Source organism: Muscardinus avellanarius (genome assembly GCF_963383645.1).
Source record: "Muscardinus avellanarius genome assembly, chromosome: 8".
Lineage (NCBI taxonomy): Eukaryota > Metazoa > Chordata > Mammalia > Rodentia > Gliridae > Muscardinus > Muscardinus avellanarius.
This window is the reverse complement of record NC_137794.1, coordinates 101429743-101448133: the sequence shown is the minus strand read 5'-3', so window position 1 is coordinate 101448133 and position 18391 is coordinate 101429743.

Genomic DNA, 18391 nt, shown 5'->3' with positions numbered 1-18391 from the left:
CTATCAAATTAGATGGAGAAATAAGAAGCTTCCATGACAAACAGAAACTGAAGGAATTTATGTCTTCAAAACCAGCACTAGAGAAAATACTCAAAGAGATTAACTACAAAGAAGAAATAGGTAACACACACCAGAACCAGAGAAACAAGAGTTTCCATCCAACAGTCACCTAAGATTGGTTATCTGTGGAGATTCATTATTTATGTTAGTCTTTTACCTATCTCTAAATGGTATTGTTTGCCTTTATTGTTGTTAATTTTTAGGATTTCTAGTTGGAATATTAATATACCTTCAGATATAGCAATTGGAAATATTTTATCCCATTCTATTAGTAACTGTTAACTCTGTTTACATTGTCTTTGGATATACAATTTTTTTATTGTTTTATTTTTTAGGGAGTCTGTATACTCCTCTGTTGCCTGTGTCATTGAAATCATAACCAAGAAATCACTGCCAATTTCAATGTTGTGAGGTTTTATGACCCAGATTTTCTCCTAAAAGTTTATAGTCTTAAGAGTTGTATTTAGGTCTATTATCTATTTTGAGTTAATATTTGTATATGGGATTAGGTAAGGGTCCAATTTTATTCTTTTTCATGTAATTATTATTTTTTAACAATATTTAGTTAAAAGATTATCATTTCCACCACCAAATGTTCGTGGAAACCTTGTCAAAAATAACTTGACAATATAGGGAAGAATTTAGCTCTAGGCTTTTATTTAACTCCAATGGTTTATATATCTGCCTTTAGAATAGTACTACACTGTTTCAATTATTGTAGCTTTATATGGTTTGAAATCAGAAAATATATATCTTCTAGCTTTGTTCTTTTTCAAGATCGTTTTGGGTACCTAGACTCCATATTCCATATTAGGATAGATTTTTTTCTGAAAAATAAATATATAAATATATGATAGTTTCACCTAAAAAATAGAAAAAAATATTCTCTGGTAAGAAAGAAAGCAAAAAGAAATATTGAAATGTTATCTTTAAGTCATCAAAAGCTTGGTATCAGACAAATGAAACTGTTATGTGAGATTATCATTTTTAATTTTAGATAAACTGCCATAATACTAGATGTCAACTACTAAGCCAAGCATGGGAGGGAGGGATAGAGAGAGAATGGGGTGGGGATTGGGTGGGGGCTGACTGGGAAAAGTGTGCATGTATGTCTACAAAAGTATGTATCCTACTATGATGTATGAATACAGTGCACCAATAAAAAAAAATATCCCCCCAAAAAAATCATCAGGGAAGCACAAATCAAAACCAGATACCATCAACCACTCTTTAGAATATCTAAAATGAGCAAAATTCTACATTATCAAACATGGGCTAGGATATGGAGTGGTTGGAGCTCTTACTGACTGCTGATGTGATTGCCAAGGGCTACTCAGTCCTTTGGAAGACAGTTTGATAGATGTTTGTAAAGTTGAACGTGTACTTATTCCATGACCCAGCAATCGCCCCATCCCAGGCACTTACCCAAGTGAACTGTGAGCCTACCTTCCCTCCAAAACCTATGTATTGATGCTTTACTAAAAGTTGCTAAAAACTGGAAACAAACCAAGTATCTTTCAACTGGGTTAGTGTGTAAACACAGTGTGATATATTAATGTAGTGAATTGCTAGTCATTGCACTACATGCAAAAAGGAATTTATGGTGATGATGATGATGATGATGTGGTGGTGGTGGTGGTACTGGGTATAGAATCTAGTGGTGTTATGTCTCCTAGTTACACCACTGGCCCTATTTTATTTTTTATTTGAAACAGGGTCTTGCAAAATTGCTGAGGCTGGCTTCAAACCTGAGATTCTCTTGAATCAGCCTCACAAATATTGGGATTACAGGAGTGTACCACCACGCCCCGCAAAGGGATGGATGATTGATACACGCAGCAACATGGCAAATCTCAAGTATATTATACTGAATGAAAGATGTTCGAGAATAAATACTGTACTTTCTCACTCTATAAAATGAATGATGTATGATAATCTGGTAAAGACAAAACTCTAAGGACACAGGACTAATCAATCACTGGTTCCCAGGGGCTGGGGCTGGGCAGAAAGGTGAATTGTAAAGGCACAAAAGGAACTCTCCTGGGTGATGAAGCTATTTTGTCTAATCCATTTCATTGATTCCATTGTGGTGCTGGTTGGTTATACAACTCTAGACGTTGTAGAGCTTAAAGAACTGTGCAATAAACAGGATAAAGTCTATTATATGTAAATTGTACCTTAATATCAAAATGGAAAAAAGGAAAACAGTGTATTTTATTTTTGTGGTACTGGGAATTGGACCCAGAGGCATTCTACCTCTGAACTACACCCCCAGACCTATTTTTTTTTTTTTTGGTACTGGGGGTGGAACCCAGAGGCTTTTCTACCTCCGGACTATACTCCCAGACCTATTTTATACTTTATTTGGAAAACAGGGTCTCGCTAAGTTGCTGAGAGCCTCACTCAGTAGCTGAGGCTGGCTTTGAACCTGTGCGATCTTCCTGTCTCAGCCTCCTAAGGGTAGGGATTACAAGTGTGAGCCATCACACCCAGCGAGCCCTATATTTAAAAGTTTTTATTTGGAAACAGGGTCTCACTAAATTGATGAGAGTCTCACTGCTTTCTGAGGCTGTCCTCGAACATGTGATCCTCCCGTCTCAACCTCCCAAGCACTGGGAGTATAGGCGTGCATCACCACACCCAGCAACACAGTGTATTTTTAATAAAACAATTCATTAAAATGTGTTATGTATTACACATACATCATATTTTGTAGCACAGAGTTTCTTTCTTCATGTCATTGAAGTAGGTCATGACATTTAGTAGGTCCTAAATCGCGAGACTGTGGCCTGTTGAAATTCTGATGTCTACAATATGCTCAAAGGCTATATCTTTTTTTTCCAACCTTTGAGCTACATCCCTAACCCTCTTTTGTTTTTTCACTTAATTTTGACACAGGGTTTCACTGAGTTGCTGAAGACTGACTTAAGTTGCTGAGGCTGCCCTTGAACTTGTGATCCTCCTGTCTCAGTCTCCCAAGTATTGGGATTATAGGCATGTGCCATCATGCTGGGTGTGTATTGTTTTTCACAGCCCAGAGACTATTGAAAACAACTTTTATTTAGGTATTATAACTGTTACTTAATTTTTTTATCTGTTTTCAATAAAAATAACATGCTATGTTTTTACAGTCCCAGCAACTATTAACTGATTAATCGTCCCTCAGCCCTGAGCATCCTTCTTTACTGCATGAGGAGTCTAAGAATTCAGAGAGGTTAAAGGAATCACCACGGCCTCTTGTGATTTGATAAGGGCTTCGGGGCTTCTGGCTTCCAGCCTCAAGCTCAATCTTCTAGGTCACATAATAAAAAAATAAAATAATAAGTCAGCACAAAAAGATCGATTCATTCTGTAATTGTGAGAATTGGAAATGACCATGGTACTGTGGTTTTTAATTTTTTTTTTACTGTTTTATTACACAAGGAAATACATGTTCTTTCTAGAGAAATGAGAAAGCATGGATAAGCAGACAGCAGAAGTTGAGATACAATATATTTAATTTTAAATCCAGAGGGGAGATGTGTTTTTATAATCATGGACTGGGGCATTCTCCTTCCTACCTTCAGATCAGAATTCTTTGCTCACATTTGGAGAAGTGAGCACACTCTCCTCCTTCCCCCAGCCGAGCCTCCCCTTTGGCTCTTCAGAAAGGGAGAACCGCTCCTCAGCTAGTGCCGAGGAGGCTTCTGGCTCGGGGATCCCATGTCTTCAAAGAAGTGAAGCAAAGCTGCGGCTGAAGCCAGAGGAAGTCTGGGAGAGGACCATGGAAAATGTGCTCCATCCTCCAGGAAAACACAAACCAGAAACCCCAGCTCCACGCAACACACGTATTCAGGATTCAGAACCAAGAGTTAAGGAATCGTAGTAACGCTGTTCCCCAAGCAAGGACAAAGTCTCCGTGGAAGGAAGGACAAATCTATTTTATAAATATGAGGACATGGAGGATTTTGAGAGGTAAGTGAGTTGCCTAGGAACACAGAGAGTGGAGTTATATGGACAGAATTTGAATCCAGATAGTCAGACTCCAGAGCTCGCTATCCTGACCAGGACTCTCTGAGAGGATGATTCTTAAGTCATTAATTTATTATTTTGATACTAGGGATTGAACTCAGGGGCATTCTCCCTCTAAGCTACTCCTTACAACCCTTTTTAATTTTTTTAAATTTGAAACAGGGTCTTGCTAAGTTGCTGAGGCTGACTTCAAACCTGTGATCCTTCTGTCTCAACCTTCTAAGTGCTTGGAATACAGGAGTGTGTCACCATGCCTGGCAAGGCAGAAAATTTAAAACCACAAAAAGCATAAAGGAGTGATTACTCATCATCTGTATTTCCAACACTTAGAATTAACCAGGTACCATATTTGTGTTTAAAATTTTTTAAAAAGAGAAAGATCACGTGCAACACTGAATAATTTGATGCAGGAATACGCAAAGAAGAAAGTAAAAGATGGACACAGAAAGTTACTGCTACATTAAATAAACATCATAGCAGATATGCCTCTGTTTATTCAGATAGGGTGGCAGGTACTCAGCTCTGCAACTCATTCTGAACCCTATTTTGTGATAAAGCATCAGTATGTCACAGGAAATAAAAATTTGGTTTGGAGATTTTATTTATTTATTTATTTATTTATTTATTTATTTATTTGGGGGTACTAGGGATGGAATCCTTCTACCTCCGGGCTACACTCCCAGACCTATTTTATATTTTTATTTGGAAACAGGGTCTCCTAAAGCCAGAGAGGCTGGCTTCGGACCTGCGTGCTCCTCCTGTCTCCACCTCCCAAGTGCGGGGATTACAAGGGTGCGCCACCATGCCCAGCTTGTTTGGAGATTTAATTCAGGGATGCTGTACTATTCCAAGCCCCTACTTATTTATGTATTTATGTATTTATGTATTCATTCAATAATTCATTCATTCATTTTACTGGGGGTTAAACTCAGGGATGCTGTACCTCTGAGCCATATCCCTAGCCTTATATATTTTTTTAAATTTGAAATGGGGTCTCACTTAATTGCCAAGTGTAGCCTCGAACCTGTGATTCTTCTTTCTCAGCCTCCTAAGTACTGGGATTACAGGCATGCACCACTGTGACCAGCTCCTTTTTTATTTTGAAAGAGAGTTTCACTAAGTTAATTAGGGTCTTGCTAAGTTGCCAAGGATCTCTGTAAGTTGCAGAAGTTGGCCTCAAACCTGCAATTCTACTGTTTCAACTTTCCATATACTGGGATTATAGGCATGTGCTTATTATTATTATTATTATTATTATTATTATTATTTATTGCTTATTATTATTTTTTGCCACTTCTTTTACCATTCTTCTTCTAAAATTCATATTTATTACACTTAGAATAATCATCTTCCATAGCCAGGCGTACTGACGCACACTTGTAATCCCCGCGCTTGGGAGGCAGAGACAGGAGAATCGCGCAGGTTCAAAGCCAGCCGCGCGCGCTGGCTTAGGAGACCCTGTTTCCAAATGAAAATATAAAAATAGGTCTGGGAGTGTAGCCCGGAGGTAAAAGGGCTTCCAGGAACCCCAGTACCACCAAAAAAATAAGTAAATAAAAAAAGAATAATCATCTTTCAGCCATCCTCTCATCGGTACATCCACCCAGTCCTCATATATACCAAACATTGTACTAAGTGCTTGGAATAAAAAGTTACTGGCAAATGGTAGAAAAAAGCCTTGTGGGAAAAATACACTTGAGAACAGTTACAGGAATTTAATAGTGTTTTTTTTTTTTCTAGTACTGGGGATTCAACCCAGGGGCATTCTACCTCTGAGCTAAACCCCAGCCCTATTTTTTATTCTTTTTTTGAAACAGTGTCTCACTAAGATGTGAAGGGTCTTACTAAGTAGCTGAGGCTGTCCTCGAACCTGCAATCCTCCTATGTCAGCCTCCCAAGTATTGGGATTACAAGCATGAGCCATCAAGAGTTATGCCTGGTGAATTTAATAGTTTCTAACAAAATAAAGATAATGTACAAACACAGACGAAGATGACAGCAAAGAAAACTGGTACCGAGGCATTAATGTAGGTCCTCTCCTGAGCTCATCATATAGATAAACTCTCTTTCTTGTACCTGAGGAAGTCAAGAAGGGCTTCCTGGAGGAGCTGGTATTTGAGTAGGATCATGAAAGGTGAGAAACCACCAAGCTGAGGACCCAGCAAGGAAAACATACCCCGGGAAGAGGGATCAACTTGTCACAAACCAGAATGTGGCCTGAGAACTGCACACGTTTTGTCATTTACTGTTTTGTCAAGAAGGAAGTGGCAACCGAGGAACCCCAAAGGGTCAGGTCACGGAGGACCATGTGCAGGATCATAAGGAACTCCACGGCCCAGTCAGACGCTCAGATTTTAGAGATTTCTCTGTGTGAGCAAAGCATAGGCCAGAGGAGAAGGAGGACAAAGGCAGGAGGGCCAGGAAGACAGACCTGCAAGTGCTGATCCCGTTGAGAACCGATCAGGGCCTGGATGAAACGTGTGCCTATGGGAAGGGGAAGGGAGGGGGATGGGGGAGACATCTGCAGGTTAGAACTGTCGCCAGTGGTTAAAATAGTCATAGAACACAGCAGCGTGGTGTAGACACCGCTGTCAGTCTCACGTTACACAGAAGGAAACAGAGCTCTTGTGTGTGACCTATTCAGAGTTACATGGTTAATAAGTGCTGGGGTCTAGATTTGAACCCAGGTTCTTTGACACCAGGACCCATGGATTTGACCCAGTGTGGCACCAACTCCCATCATTTCCGTCAGCCAAGATGGAGATAAGAAACTCGAAGAACAACAACGAGGTGTGGAAATAAGAGGACCATGTCTATGATGACTGTGAGGTTTCACCGTCCTGGGAGATTTTATCCTGGGAGCAGCTATTATTTATTTATTTATTTATTTATTTATTTATTTATTTATTTATTTTTGTGGTATTGGGGGTGGAACCCAGAGGCTTTCTACCTCCGGGCTATACTCCCAGACCTATTTTATATTTTATTTGGAAACAGGGTCTCACTAAGTTGCTGAGAGCCTCACTCAGTAGCTGAGGCTGGCTTTGAACCTGTGCGATCCTCCTGTCTCAGCCTCCCAAGCGCGGGGATTAGCTGTTATTTAGTGTGACATCTGTGTTGCATCGTGTAATAAGAATATGAGGGTATGTTATATGCTAGCACATATGAAGTGCTGCTGCTTAGCAAATCACATAACTGTCTTCCTTTTATATATGTGGCGGAGCAGAGAACTTCTCAAGGCTCACTGCTATGATTTGCATATGGTTTCTGTCCTCCAAGGGGAAAGGCATGATCCCTGGGTGGCACTGTTGGGAGGTGGTAGGCCCTTTTGGAGCTGTGGCCTGGTGAGAGGTCTTCAGGTGGCTGGGAGCATGCCCTGCGAAGGGATTGTGGGCACCAGTCTCTCTCTGCTCCTGGTTTGTTATGTAAGCACTTGTTTGCTCCATATGCTCTCCTGCCATTGCCATCCACTATGATGAGGCACAGCTCAGAACTGAGCTGCTGCCAGGACCATGCCCTTGAACTTCCCACACTTTGATCCAAATAACCCTTTTCTATTTTTAAATTTCGCTGCCTCAGGTATTTTGTTGTGGCCATGCAAACCTGAATACTTCACTCACTGTGGCAGAGAAGGACAGTTACATCCAACAGTTATGCTCACTTTCTTCTGTAGCAAATAGAAGCAATGTTTTTTAGGTGGGCTCATGGTCATCCAGAGTAAATATTATGCTTCCCAGCTGTGTGTGGGCCACATGTCTAAATGAAAGAGGAAGCAGGGAAAGAAACTTCTTTTCTCTTCTTAGCTAGATTGTTAACATGACTTGGAACTGAAGATGGTGAAGCAAAAACAGGAAAAACCTGGGTTGCTGACACCACAGGACGGCCATGTTCGCCCTGAACTGACGAGCTCTGGGTTCCGTTATTTTTTGTGAGCAAGTACTTTCTTCTCTAAGTCACTATTATTATATTGATTTTTCATACTTAAAGCCTAAAATAATCCCAACCAACAGATTGATGCTGAGATTATTTTCAAGAGTGTATTTGATGATAGCGTTTGACTTTTATCCTTTTTTCTGGTTGATGATACTAATCCATTCATTTAGCATGTATTTGCTGAGTTCCCACTTCTTGTTAGAGAATATTTAGGTATTGGTGATATAACATCGAATAAAACAAAATCCCTCCTGTTTTAGGACTAACTTTCAAGTGGAAAGAGGCAATGAATGAATGCCAAAATATTATAATCTAATGCCAGTTATTAAGCTATTGTCTTGGGTACAGATACCTTCTCCTTTGTGATGCTGGATAGAGACTCTGCAAACCAGTGTTGTGCTCTGTCCCCGGGGTTCTTGTTGGGTTCTGAGGATAGGGGGCGCCAGATGAAACCTGGACAGCAGGAAGAGGAAGAAAGGACGCACATCCTTTCTCCTGTACTCCTTGCAGAGCCAACCTTATCACATTTCTTGGGGAGCGTTAGCACCAGCCACAAGTGTCTTCTTCTTAGTTGTCTGAGCTCCAGCTTTGCAGGAATTCTCTCCTCTCTACTCCCATATTTTAAATCTTAATTATTTTCAACCTCGTTTCTTTGTTCCTCCAGTCTTAGGGGTGGAAGCTACTTCTTATAGCTGTCAGATCTAGGAAAACTTGGAGTTACTGTTTTGGATTTTTGGTTCTTCAGTACCCAGCTAACAATCCTTTATATTCTGCTGATGCAAGGTGAGCCTGTATCAAAGTTAGAAAGATAGTAGATGATGGTCTAGAGATTTGGGATGGCCTTCCAGAGGGAACTTTTAGACGGTGTTATTTCAAAGAGCCACCACATTCATGCTGTGGCTCTGAGCTTCTTAGGTTCACAAATTTAATTTGGTCAGTGTGCCTGGACTTGGCCGGGTTCTCTCTGATGGGTCCAGACAAAATAAGCTCCCAGAGGATGAAGATGTAAAGCTTAAACCTGACTCTACTTTGTTAGATGATGTAGGTTTGGGATATTCATGTTCCTTGTTAGTCCCTCCCTTCTTGTAGGCCAGTCTACCCAGGAATACAGATGTGACCAAAGGATCCTCAGTGAGACTGAGGCTCAAGCCAAGGGCAAGAGTGGGGTGGTCTCAGCAGCAAGGTGACTGGGTTATCATGTTCCTCCCTACTAAGGGACAGTCTGCCAGGTGGGCCAGAATGCTCATGTTAACCTGTGAGGATGGATGCCCTCTGCCTGGACGGTGACAGAGACACACAGACAATCTGGGCTCTCTTTTTGTAGATTTCATGCAAGCCAACCTTATTTGTGCTTGCATATCTTTTCTGCATGTGGATATGACTACTGCTCTCATTCAACGAACACCAGGTATTTACAGTTTCTTTTATTTTTTATTTTTTGACTCGTGTGTGTGTGTGTGTGTGTGTGTGTGTGTGTTACCAGGGATTGAACCCAGGGACATTCTACCTCCAAGCTACTTCCCAGCCCTATTTTTTATTCTTTTTTTTTTTTTTTTTTTTTTTTTGGTGGTACTGGGGATGGAACCCAGGGGCTTTTTCTACCTCCGGGCTATACTCCCAGACCTAATTTATACTTTATTTGGAAACAGGGTCTCACTAAGTTGCTGAGAGCCTCACTAAGTAGCTGAGGCTGGCTTGGAAACCTGCGAGTGCCTCCTATCTCAGCCTCCCAAGCGCTGGGATTACAAGAGTGTGCTACCTTGCCAGGCTTTATTCTTTATTTTGAAACATAGTCTCACTAAATTGTGAAGGGCCTCATTAAGTAGCTGAGGCTGTCCTGCAACCTGTGATCCTTCCTGTCTTAGCCTCCCAAGTATTAGGATTATAAGAGTGTGCCATCACACCTGGCTTGATTTATTTTCTAAGATGACTTTTACTGATTTCACATAATGTATGCTGATTTTTCTTTTTTTTTTTGTGGTACTGAGTATTGAACTCAGGGGCTTTCTACCTCTGAGCTACAACCCCAACTCTATTTTATTTTTCATTTTGAAAAAGGGTCTCATTGTGCTGGGTGTGGTGGCACACACTTGTAATCCCAGTGCTTGGTAGGCTGAAACAGGAGGATTGCACAGGTTCGAAGCCAGCCTTAGCTACTTAGTGAGGTTCTCAGCAACTTAATGAGACTCTGTTTCCAAATAAAATATAAAATAGGTCTGGGAGTATAGCCCACAGGTAGAAAAGCCCCTGCGTTCCACTGCCAGTACCACACACAAAAATAGAAAAGGGGTCTCATTAAGTTGCTGCCAGCCTTTCTAAATTGCTGAGAAGTTAGCTTTGAACCTGTGATCCTCTTGTCTCAGCCTCTCTAGTGCTGGGATTACAGGCGTGTGCCACTGTGCTCCGCTTGCACAATTCTTTTAACTGAGTTTAAACCACATTTCTGGTTCTCAGTACGGAAACTCATTGTATTGCTTGGGGACGGGCCTCAGATCAATGGGACCTTGGAGGGGAAGGACACGGGCCTGCACTGTGATCCAGTGGGGCACTGAGAGAGGCCGAGAGCAGGGATGAGCAGGCCCGCCCGCCTAAGGGGCAATCTCCCAGTTGGCTGGAGAAGAGAATTGATGTGGGACCTGTGGTGGGTGACTGTTGCGGGTCAGTGTCAGATTCTGGAAAACTCTAAATTCCAGGCTAAGGAGTTTGTACCTTATATAGACATTAGTGAATGCTTGTAGACTTTCTTATGTGGCTTGGGGTTGGATGGGGTGGGGGGATGTTAGCACTGAATCTTGGCCTTAGGACTCCGAGTTCTGAGCTCTGCAGACAACCAGCTTCCAGGCACAGACTTCTGCATAAAACTTTACTTTCTGTAAGGATGCCGGGTAGACGAGTGCTTGGAGGGGTAAGTGGTTGAGAAGGAGGTGGGGGGCCAGGAAGTTTAAGGAAGCAGGAGCAAGTACACAAACACTGACCGCAGAAGAGGAAAGTGAGCTATTGGTTATTATTCCCATTCCTGTGGATATGAAATCCCATCCCATCTGTGGGAAGCTGAGAAAGGCCTCAGCAAAATCCAAGAGACGCTGTCGCATTAACAGTGATGTTCAGATGTTGGAAAGGGGCTAAGGTGTAGACTTACGTTATGGAAATATCCTTAACCTCAACCAAATTCCGAGAGCATTCTGAAAGGGAATGCTGGCAAAGCGGGGTTTGCTTTGTAGGGTCTTCGCCATTAGAGACCCACAAAATTGTAAACCTTGGAAACTGCTGTGTGTTTTTTTAAGTCTTCTGCACTCTTGTCATTTAAAATGCATTTTTCCAGCATCATTTCAAATGAGTCAACATTCCCCCCCCCTTTTTTTAAAGTCTCCAGCTCACTAAATTAGTTTAAATCAGATTTAGAAATGATATAATTCTGAGGTAGAGTATATCCTAAATTGCCAACCATTCCAGCCTGCAGGGGTGCAAAATGTTTGAGTAAAAACAATAAAATGTAACCCAGTGGGTTCATTCTTCCTCTACCTTGCCATCAATGGAAAGGTGACACACTGTGCCTTTCCTGGGATGGCTCACAGTTTATCCTTAGTCAACACTGCTCTTCCCCAGAAGCCAGTTGCTGCTTGTGCCTGGTCCACTCCCCGTGGCCTCTGCTGTTTTGTGCTATGATTCACCTTGTTGTGTTGTAAGAAATGCAGTCGCCATGTGTTTTATTCAGCTTTTCTTGTCGCTGTTACCAATACCTATCATGAACAATATAGAGGAGGAAAGGTTTATTTGGATTCATGGTTTCAGAGGTATAGTCCATAGTTGGCCAACTCCAAGACAGACATCATGGCAGCACAGTAGGAGAAAGCAGCTCGTCTCATGGCAGCTAAAAAGCAGAGAGAGTGAAAAGAGAGGGGGCAGGGACACATCTCCAAGACCTCGTCCCCAGTGACCCCCTCCTCCAGCCATACTCCACTGCTGAACCTTTCTGTACTGGGGACCATGCTTCCAACACATGAGCTTTGGGGGACATTCAATGCACTGTAGCCCCATGCGAATGTCAATCCTGCTACTCTCCCTGCTGAGGCACTGGTGTCCAAGTCATTCTTACCTCCCACTCTGCTTCTGGTTCCCTGTCAGCAGTTGCACTGGGGTACAATAGGAACTCCCCAGTCCTCTGCTGCTGTCACAGCTCTTAATTGGGGCCCCGATGAAGGAGGCCTTGCTCCTTCTCATCGCCACCAGTATCAGCTGCTATGTATTAGCCATTTCATATCAGAATCCTCATTTGGCTCGGTCTTAGAGGTTTTCAAGCAAACACTCTGTTGAGGGCCTTGCCCACGTTCCCTTAGGAACGGAAAAGAAAAGATAGTATTCCTTTTCAGCAGAGTCCCCGCACCAAGCATGGTCACTTTGAGTCCTACCTCACTGTGAAGCCAGGGAGTTTCCAGGTCTCTAGCCCTTGCTGAGGAAACCAATGTGTGGCCTTTACACCTCTTCCTTGTTCAGGAGACTCTGGTCAGGTGCCACCTGCCATTCTGCTGTGTCTTCTCCACCCTGCCCCCTGTGGCCTGCTTCGGCCTTTCTAAGAATAGGATCACCTTCGGCGTACACTGAGAAACAGTCACACGATCCTACCTTAGAGCTGGCGGGAAGAAGGCCGGGAAGATGCCCTGGAAAGAAGAAGGCAACCCTGCCAAACTCTCAGGTTTCCAAAGTCAATAAGAAACCTGGTGCCCCAGAATGCTTGCCCACCAAACGTCCTGCAGAGGGGGTCCCCATGGGAGGTGTGCCCACTGTGAGACGCCTGGGGGAACTGCTAGGTGCCAATCCACTGGCCCAGCCCACCATAGCCCTTAGCAATTCCTTTTAGGGAAATTGTATGTCTGAGCTGCCGATGACGTGAAGAAGCCTCTTAAGTTACTCTGTATTTGCAAGGCAGAAGACGGGCTATTTTCCACCATCTGGGGAAACTTTGTCCAGGCTGTTCAATTGGAACATTCTGTCAATCTCCACATGTTGACATCCTACAAACTCTCCCTGGGTTGCTTAACATGGCACTTCTTCCTTACCGCCTTTGCCAGTTTTTCCCAAGTCACCTCTTATGCACATCTTTTGTATTAAAAATTCCTGCAGGGTGGCGACTAGTCAAGCTTGCCTTCCACGCAGCACCAACATAATATTTTGTGCATAGAAGGCTGCCAAATTAAATTGAGGTTTTGGTGTCTGGATCGTAGTAGGAATTTGTTATATTCAAGTTAAAAAAAAAACCCTCTTGTTTCAAAAGCGATAACTACTAATTTATTTCTGATGAAAACTATCTGATTTTCTGTAGTGACTATAAAATGGTTCATTGCTTCTAATAGGTAACACTATTTGGATAGTTTTGAATTAGGCCTCATTACCTAACTTTCTCAGCATTTGTGCTTGTTTACATCCTGGAGAAAAATAGATTATTTAAATCTGATCAGATTACTACTCTTTGGCAAAAGAACATTTAATACTCTTTTAAAACCCTTTTTGGTACTGAGAATAAACCCGGGATGTTCTACCTCTGAGCTATACCGCTAGTCCAATTTTATTATTTTTATTTTGAAACAGGGTCTTACTAAGTTGCAAAGGGCCTAGGTTGCTCAGGCTGGCTGCAAACCTGAGATTCTCCAGTCTCAGCTTCCCAAGATAACTCTTAAAAAGAGTGAAGAGAATATTAACTTTTAGATAAAAAACCCAGTGTTCTCTCTTGAACTTAATCATGTATCACAAGTTCATGTTGGGAACTGCTGATTGATATCGAAGATGACGGATAATGATACAGGTTTGCTGCTTCTCAAAGCCCTGTTGTTTTCCCTAAGTGTCAAAGAGCTTTATTCAATCAAGGCACAGAGTTCTCCCAAGGTCCCCTCTACTAGTGCCAGAATTTATTTTGCCAGGTGTCGGAGACTTGAGCATTTGGAATCATTACATAGAAAAGCAGATCCTGTCATTGCTGGCGCTGGTGCTTGCCACATGAGTGAGGCCACCAATGAGACTAGCAGTCCCCTTTGCTTATGTGTAGATGATCATCCTTTGTTAGAAGTTCAGATACCGTAAAACACCCCCCAGGCTTCCACCAGACGTAGTGATCTTAGCTCACCATTTCCTGGTAAACATGACATTTCTTCAAGGAACTTTAAGCTTCAACCAACACTAGGTTCAAGTGGCCAATGACAGGCAAAGTTTCACCTGCTTAGAGACAGGTCCTCACTCTTTGGAATTTGTATCCAGAGCCCCTGCTGGGGTGCTCAATTTATTTCCCCACACAGATAAAGTAGCCTAGATTGTGCACATAAGTGAGAGCTGAGCTTGATGCGTGGCCATTAAAATAGAAGTTCTTTCCCCTGGAAGCTACTGTGTGTCAGCTGGATCAGTTTAACTTAGCTGTCCTCTGGAGGAGACATGTTCCCTCGTTTCTCTTTTTCCTTTCTTCGTCAACAGTCAGACATCCATGGCTCTTGTGTCCCCAGACGTTATTTAGCTATCATTAAATATAATTTGGAGCTTTTACAATGCTGTCAATATGCCGGGGCATTTGGTCATCACTTTGCCATTGGTTAAAATCCCTTTCACTTAAGGAGACTTCCCCCCCTTTTCATCTTTGTGGTTGCCAGACTTGTAATTTGTTTTTCTGTTTAATAGAAACCTTAGAATCGTTGGTATAAAATATGCTATGAAAAACACATGCTTTTTAAAATAGCTCTTTTTGTCTTTAAAAATGAAAATATTGTGCTTTCATCTGTTCCAATACCAGTAAATGCATATTTTATAGGATCTCCTCTAAACTCTTCAACAAGATAATTAAAAAATGTTTGTAGCCACAGTCAACTCCCTGAACTTCTATATGCTCCTTTATTTTTCCTTTAAATAGAAGAGATGTAGGACATACAACGTAGGCAGCAAAGAGGACAATGGAAAAATCTCAGAGGCTGGCAAAGATTTTTATTTGTAGAGATAAAAACGTGGGAGCGCCGAAAGGTGGTAAGTCTTTTGGAACTTCTCATTCTCATGGTATCTTTCCTCTAACCAAAAATGGTCCCTCTGGGGATAGTGGGTGATATGGGGCCTCTCCATTGGTCTTTCTAATTGGACAATTTGAGTTCAAAAGTATAATCAAATATGAGTTAAATAAAGTCTTTTCAACCGAATGAAGAACAAACAGAGCTTCTAAATTTCCAATTAAGTTTTTTTTTTTTTTTTTTTTGCAGTACTCGGGATGAAACCCAGGGGTGTTCTACCTCTAAGCTACACCCCTAGCCCTATTTTTTATGCTTTATTTTGAAACAGGATCTCACTAAATTGCCAAGAGCCTCTCTAAGTAGCTGAGGCTGTCTGTGAACCTGCGATCCTCCTGTCTTAGCCTCCCTAGTACTGGGATTACAAGTACGCATCACCACGCCTGGCTCAACTTTAAATATTTTAAAGCTCTGAAAGTAGAAATATGTTATCATTTACAGAAATATTTAGAATCATACATTTCATTGGAGAAAAAAAGAATTTGTTTTAAATGTGGAATCACATTCATATAGTAAAGTTCACAACTCGTAACCACAGGTCAATAAATTCTTTCGTATGTCTGCTGCATCTGCGTGACTGCCACTCAGATCCAGAGGGTGTGCATTTCTGTCCCCTGGAAGGCTCCCTCCTGCCACCTCTCAGTCAGTATCCATCCACTCCCAGCCCTCTTTCCAGGTAACACATGCTCTGTCTGTCCCCAAAGGCTAGCTTTTGCTCTTCATCTACATGGAAACGTATCTCATGTGCTCCTTTGCATCTGGCTCCTGACATGTTTGTAGGATGACTTGTCCATGATGCGTGCAGCAGTCATTCATTCTTTTTTCCTCTGTGGTCTTCCTAAAGATGGGTTTGTGCATCTCCTCAGTGGTGAAGAGAGCAATGTACACAAGGAACAATAGCAAGCACAAATTAGCTTTACTTCTTTATTTGCTGAGCCAGTGCCCAGAGAGATCTTACCTCATAGCCAGACGCTAAAGTGGAGAGCCCAGGAATCTGAGCTGGAGCACATGGCTGTGCAGGCTTCTCTCTCCCCTCTCCTCCCATCCCAAACCCTCGTCTTAGATTTCACCATCCCTGCCCAGCAACGTGGTACCACATTTGTGATGCTCAGTCTAATCAGAGAGATGCAGGGCCTGTCCTGAAGAGGTGAGGCCTGGGCCAGTTACCTCTCCCTTCAGGTGGAAATAAAAACACAGTGGAAGGTTGACCTAGTCTGACTTTTAAAATTCAACAGTGCTTCCCCAGAACAAATGGCCTGGTCAATTTTTTTTAAAAGCCACTTGAATATTCCCTCTGAGGGAAGATTGAGAAAGAGGCAGGTGTCTTAGTGTGTTGTCAGTTGCTATTTAGCAATTCTGTGTACTTTATGAAGAGTAGAATTTTGCTTAGCTCATGGCTCTGGAATCTAAAAGCCTGGTGCTGGCATCGGAGAAGGGCTTCTCCCTAAGTCATGACACGGCAGAGGGATAACATGGTGTGATCGAGTAAGCTAGCCAGAGACAGTCCTTTATAACAAAGCCAGTTCTGCAATAACCCACAAATCCATCACTCCATTCACCTTCCAAAGGTCCCACTTCTCAATGCAGCTGCATTGGAGACCATGTTTCCAGCACATAAACTTTTGAGGGGCACATTCAAGCTAAGAAGGAATGGGGCAAAAGTAAGAGGAAGGATTTGGGGAGACCCTCCACCCATCTTAAGTAATCCTATAGAATTTAACACTTTTGTTTCAAAATGGCATCTGTTCTTTGATTCTTGAATATAGAAGTAAGCCTTACCTCTTCTTTGACAGGATCCAGGGCATGGGCTGTAGTGGGGCAAATAGGGCTGGGAGGACGGGCCAGGCTGTGGTTGATTCCTATGCCAAAGGGCAGGCAGTGTGACTTGGCGGCTCACTCACCTTTCTTATTCTTCATCTATAAAATGTACAAGTGGGGCTAGTGATCCTTCCAGTACCATGGAGAAGTGTTAAAGGCAGCAAATTACAGACTCTGCAAGAGAGGAAATGTTATACCTCCAGGCTTGCCCCACCTTTTATTAATAAGCATCTGTAAGCCAGGATGTCTCATTCTTCTGGAGAGTTCTGAATACTCTGCCTTTGCCAGGCTGGGCAGTGCTAAGTGCCAGTACTGACTGTTGGTGCGGTTATTACCTTTACACTCAGGATCTGGTTTAAAAGTACCAAATGAAGTCATGTAGAACCAAAACACTGAAAGTGACAGGTCCAAGCCTCCTGTCATCTGTGTTCCTTGGAGAGTTGAATGACTTCAGTAGTCTTAGCTGGAGCTTGCATCATCCTGAGCATGTGTTTGTGTGTATGCATGTATCTTTGTGCACGTGTGTGTGAGTGTGTATGCGCGTGCGTGTGTGTGTGCATGCATGCGGGTGTGCGCCTGTGATAGGCTTTTCCTGTCTACACAATGGGCCGATGTGGTCAGCACTTCTCGGGCCATTTATGCTTTCTAGTTATATACTTTTCTTGCTTTGTCTTCCCATTTTCCTAAAATACAGACTATGTTGGTTTCCTATTGCCAAAAATCACCACAAATTTAGTGGCTTAAAACAACACAAATGTATTTATGCTATAGCTCTGGAAGTTAGACATAAAGAATGGGCCTCACTGGGCTAACACCAAGGTGTCCACAGTATTGTGTTCCTTTCTGGTCTTTTGAGGGGCATTTGCTCTTTTGTTCTCTTCAGTGTCTTGTGGCTGCTGTCATTCTTCAGCCACTCTTCCTCCATCTTAAAGCCAGCCGTGGATGGTAGAATCTTACTCACAGCACATCACTCCAACACTTGCACTTTTGCCCCTCTCTCCCATATTTCTGGCCCTTTGCAACACTGAGTCCACTGAGTCCATTCAGATATTGTAGGACGACTATATATATATATATATATATATATATATATATATATATATATATATATATTTGCAGTACTGGGGATGGAACCCAGGGGCATTCAACTTCTGAGCTATACCCCCAGTCCTACTTTTTAGTCTTTTTATTTATTTTTTATTTTTATTTTTGTTTTTTGTTTTGGTGGTACTGGGGTTCCTGGAAGCCCTTCTACCTCCGGGCTACACTCCCAGACCTATTTTTATACTTTTTATTTAGAAATAGGGTCTCTTAAGCCAGCAAGGCTGGCTTTGAACCTGCGTGATCCTCCTGTCTCCACCTCCCAAACATGGGGATTACAAGCGTGCACCACCACGCCCGGCCTTTTTATTTTTTGAAACAGGGTCTCACTGAGTTGCGAAGGGCCTTGCTAAGTAGCTGAGGTGTAGGTGAACCATGATCCTCCAGTCTCCACCTCCCAAATGCTGGGATTACAAGCACGTGCCACCACATCT